The sequence below is a fragment of the Penaeus monodon genome, unplaced genomic scaffold, assembly GCF_015228065.2.
Source record: "Penaeus monodon isolate SGIC_2016 unplaced genomic scaffold, NSTDA_Pmon_1 PmonScaffold_1958, whole genome shotgun sequence".
Taxonomy (NCBI): domain Eukaryota; kingdom Metazoa; phylum Arthropoda; class Malacostraca; order Decapoda; family Penaeidae; genus Penaeus; species Penaeus monodon.
Window position 1 is genome coordinate 27,501 of NW_023649237.1, and position 5,766 is coordinate 33,266.

Consider the following 5,766-nt stretch of genomic DNA (forward strand, 5'->3'; position numbering starts at 1 on the left):
CATGCTGTGACCACGGCTGCTCAGACATGAACCTACCGTTAAAAGAAGAAGATATATATTTTATTCTATATATATATATATATATATATATATATCTATATATATATAATATATATATAATAATATCTATATATATATATATTTAATATATATATATATATATATATAATATATATATATATATATATGTATATATATATATATTTTTTAAATATATATATATATATATATATCTATAGATATCTATATATATACATATATATATATATATATATATATGTATATATATATATCATATATAGGATATATATATATATATATAGATATATATATAATATATTTAAACATAGAATATTATATACATATATATAATACTTCTCTATATATATATATATATCTATATATAGATATATATATATTATATATATAAATAATATAATTATATATTATAAAAAGCCTCAATTGTGGCACGTTTTGGCAAGGATAAAAAACAACAATGCCATGCCCACTGGTAACACAGGTTTAAAATTTATTGTATTAACCACACAAGATGGCTCTACAGTGCTTAGTCCCATCAATCAAGGGTCCCACTTATTAGTCCTACCTTTCTCCCTGTTTACCCTTTTCCCTTGACTTTTGGAACGGTCTTTTGCATTATTTCCATTGTCTTAAATGTAACAAGATTTTAAATATACTGTTAAAATCATAAGAAAAACATCACTAACATAATAACCGTATTGATATCAATTGTATTAAAGGCAAAAACCCCATTTTCCCGCCAATTCAAGGAATGGGGAATCAAGATCAGAGTCATTAGGGCCTACTGATAGACTCCTTGAGGCGAGCACCATGTGGAGGCCCATCTGTAATGTAACAAAAGTCCACAAAAACGCTACGAGGGACAGAACATAATCGCGGGGTGATTGGGTTAAATAATATATATATATATATATATATATATATAATATATATAAGTATATATATATATATATATATATATATCATATAAAATTTAATTTTAAATTCTATATATATAGCTTAATTTTGGTTACATCATATTTTCATCACGGGCTTGTTTAAATCCTGTTGATTGGGCCTCACTGGCCACCGTGTTATTCAACATCTGCTTGTCTTTTCCATCAATTAAAGGCAGCTTCAGACCTTTGAAACTCCAGGTTTGTTTCTTCCTCTCTGAGCCTTGCCATGCCCTTCCCCTTCCTTCTGGCTTGTCCTGGCTGTGCACTGTCAGATGCTCTCATTACTGGGAATACCTTCAAGAAGACAGTCTGCCCGCTGCAGCCACTAGGACCATCTTGTGGCAAATCAAGGCATCTGAGTACTCAAGAATCTGGTGTTGCTACATGTGATGCCTCACACCCAGAAATTGAACAAAATGATCATCCAGCAGAGCGCTGAATATGACTTTGTTTCACCAACGTTGGAATCTATACCATTTCACTTTGGCAACATTAATGATGGGAAATATTGCCAACAAATACGGAGCCAAAAGGATTTCTCGATGAATTTCTCGAATCTAGGTCTTCAAATATCAAAGTTAAAGAAAGGCTTACTAGAACTTTCATGATTGACTGCAGCTTTATAAGACACGTGATGTACCCCACCACCACACAAAAAAAAAAAGCTGCACAGAACGCATATCACGGAAATTTCTTTTCATAATCAGTACAAAACACATATTAGCGTGGTTTAGTTTTCTCTTTGCGACATCAAAAAAAGCTAGACAAACTTGGACATTGCCTTATAAGAGTGACTGGGGGTTTATCGGATCTGGATCTGCAAGACAAACAGCTAGGTCTGGTCGCCTTCAATAATCCTTTTTGTCCTGAAACAAAAGAAAAAAAAAAAAAAATTACAAAAACAGTAATATCTTCAATATTAAAATCAGTAATCAAGATCGGATAATGATAATGAACAAGAATACACTATCAATGAAGGAAAACAACAAAAAACAATTAATAATAACTGCTGTTACTTACACATTAAAAAAAAAAAAAATTAAAAAATCATCATAATAATGATGATAAGATGATATTTTTATGATAATTATGATCATAATAAATAACAATAACAACAACACACAACAACAACAATAACAACATAACAAGTAACAATAATAATAAAATAATAACAACAATAAATAATAATAATAATAATAACGATATGACGCGACAATGACACTGACAACACCAATGGCGATGATGATGATGAGAGAGGTCTAACATAAACCTAACTATAATATTACCACACGATGCCTTAATGTACTTGACTTACCATATGATGTTTTACCAATTCCATAATTGCTGGCACTCCATAAGCTGCATAGCAACAAGCTTTCCAGTGTTGTATGTTTTAACAGTGCTTCTTTCATCATCATCTGAAATTTAACGGGTTGCAAGATACTGGGGTCAGAGATCTCATACTTGCAGTGGTGATCTGGAAAACCATTTTCCCCCAAAGAAATTTAGTTTGAAAATATAACTGATTCACTTGCAAATCACCAACAGGAACATTTTTTATATTGCTACCTTTGATACATAAATATCCACATGTTTTATCACGTCTCATATATTTCAATCCTCTCTTAAATTTGCCTCATTCCTTATTGACAATACTTTTTTCTATGAGAGAACATAAAAGAAAGAACAAGTTACATATTCCACTGTATTCCCTGTTAGTTTGCTTCCAACTGGTTTACAAGTTTTAAAAAGAGGAACAAGGCAGCTACAGATAACCTCTTCAAATTAATAGCCACATGCCCTCCAGGCAACTTTCATCTGTTTCCAAGATGAGCGTTGTGGACACAGTCGAAGGGCAAGCCAATGAAGTAACTCCCATACACATCTCACCAAGACTTGATTTCAGTTTGTTTGGAATACCTGAGGACATCTTTTTGGGGGGGCTCTGATCACTAAGGTAACAATTAAACGTCTTTTATCTATGGCTTGTTTATTATCCGTTTTTAATGAACAGATTTATCTAAGTGGCCTAAACTCTTTCCCTTGATAAAATGTGTTTCGATGTATGCAATTCTCATCCAGTATTAAGATAAATAATATGATCTTCTAAGAGAATATGACAAACTACAGCAATAAGGTTTCAACAATTACTGTAAATCATAGTGCATAAAGCATTTAAAAATGTACGTGATATTGTCATCATTTCTATTTAGCCTTCTGGTTGCTCATGCTAATCACGAATAATTTAGTCAACAGGAACTACAGAAATTGATACAATAATGAAGGATTATGACTTACATTTAAAAACAATAGACATCCCAACATTAAAAATGTTTTGGGCCTCTCCACAAGATATCCAGTAATATCTTAAATACCAAAAAGTATAATCATATGATTAAAAATTCCTACAAATGAAATCAATGTAAGTCCTAATTACATATATAAACTTATATCTATGATAACCACAAGTAAGTAATTATATAAATCAGGAAGTAAGAGATCAGTGCAAGAGAGGGAGTAAATGCTGGCGCAAAAGTCACACTTACTGTTTTTGTTTCTGCTACCTCTACGTCTTGCCTTGTCTGAACCTACAGAACCCAAACTTGTGAAAGGCCTCGGTTTAAAAGCCCATTGTAGTGAGGAATCCCTGTAGCTGCTGCGGTACTAAATTTTCTCTTACTGCTCTTTGTACTTTAGTTTGGTCATCATCTTTGGTGGCTACATTGTGGAATGTTTAGTATCTCGTCTGGAGTTTTTGCCATCTCCTTTGAGGTAATGGGCTGGATTCCCATATCAATTGACGTTAAACTGAAAACATATGTTAAGCTAGTTAAAACATTCTTCATATTATATAAGTAACTTTATAGAAAGCTCACCTGTAATGCCAATCCTGAGTATTGTTGGTAAATAGCCTTTTTTTTACATGAATATAATTTACTTCTTGAATATACTTGGCAAAGTATATAATTCCAAAGAAATTTATTAGTAACCACTCTCTAATTTGCACATTAATACAAAAGTGGGGTAGAAGAATAAGAATGACAAGTCACTAGATATTTCTTTCTGCACAAGAGTAGGGAAAAAAAATTAATGGTACGTGTTCTTTCTTTCACTCTTGTTTATGTGCTTTATATAGTTCATGAAGAAAACAAATGACAGTATCTTTACAAGGAACGTTTAAATGATAAACTATCAACATTAGGATAGATTTAACCATTCTTTATCTGCGTCAATCTGCTAATCCGTTTCTCTGCAACACTTGTCTCAGAATTTGTATTCATAGTACCCACTAATGGATCTAACAGAAGTGGATCAGTCTCCTCTATTTGAACAAAAGGACCATTTCATATTGGTATCTTAATAAACACACATTACTTATGCAAAAGAAGAAAAATGTAGTATATATGATAAAAATGTAAAAAATAACACAAATTTTAGTGGGAATGAAAACTACATGAGAACAATGACACCTTACTTTACAAACTGCCTTTGACCTTGTATATAACGGTCCTTTGTGTAACTCAAGATCTGTAATAAGTCCTGGCATTTCATTTGTGAATTATCCGAGTGAGTTGCTCAATCTTCAAATATTTGGGTTGCCTGACAAAGAGAGTGAATAAAGGGAAAAACTTCTTTCTATGTTTTGAAAATATAGTTCATCTATAACTTTTCAGTTAAACATTATCCTAAAAATAAAGCATAAAATGGCTTTACCTTACTAAAAGGAAATCTTGAGAATGTGAGAAGTAATGGAGCGTGTTCCCTTGAGTCAGAGGATCTCGTATGAAAAACGACACATTGGTCTAACAAATCCTCGCGCTCTTACATCATAGAGAGTGAAATATGTACATATACATGTTAATGCCAGGTTCTATATCCTGTTGCAACCATTTGGGGTATCTGCCACATACAACGAACTCACCACTGAATTATGGAAAGGATACTTTATTACTTTGTCCCAGGTATGGATAAACTATGACTCTCCATCATCATTATCTTTCTTTACTACTAAAGATCATTAGCACTATTATTTCAATATTATAATCTAATCTTCTCTAATCTTATTGTAGAAACAACAACCTCAATTATATATCAAACATATATCAGGTAAATATGATAAATATTAATTCTTAACAATTATTGCTAAAGCATTTGTTATCTAGAAAATAATAAATCTTCACGTTCTGTAAACACACTTTGGAGCTTGTCAATCGCATTAGGAACGTCATTTTTATATAATGAAGACTCTGCTTATAATAGTTAATTTTAAATATCAGCACCAAATGTTACTGGAAAGCATATACCATTCTCTTCCCACATTTAGGATTTTCAGATCACTTCTTTAAACTATTAAGTACAACGCCACCCTATCAAAGTGACCTGGGGGTAAAAAAAAAAAACAAAAAAAAAAAAAACCCCCCACAGGAATGCCTACAGACTTTGTAAAAGGTCTTTTCGAGAGAATATTATTTTCCACTGTCTTCTCTACTGCTTCTTAAGCTCATGACAAGGCAATTTCACAAAATCAGTTCATCATAAAATAATATTCATAAATATTTCTGTATACCACCGGACGTGGGTTATAAACCCGTAACATATTTCAATAACTACCATTATAAGCATTATGATACTGTAGATTCTTATAAACAATTATTGGTTAGGAATACCTTGTGTTTACGTAATACGGGTTGACATCACATTTTCAAACTACAAAGTCATATTAAGTCCAGTGTGAAGCTGACAACCGTGGAAATTGTCAGAAGTGGCAATTGGGCCCTCGATCATCAGA

The 5,766-nt window shown here is 31.9% G+C and overlaps 1 pseudogene; it reads right to left on the minus strand.

Moving 5' to 3' along the window:
* The window catches only part of LOC119569888, a 16,854-nt pseudogene extending 12,074 nt beyond the window's left edge, over nt 1-4,780 (minus strand).
* Nucleotides 4,781-5,766: the final 986 nt, after the last annotated feature.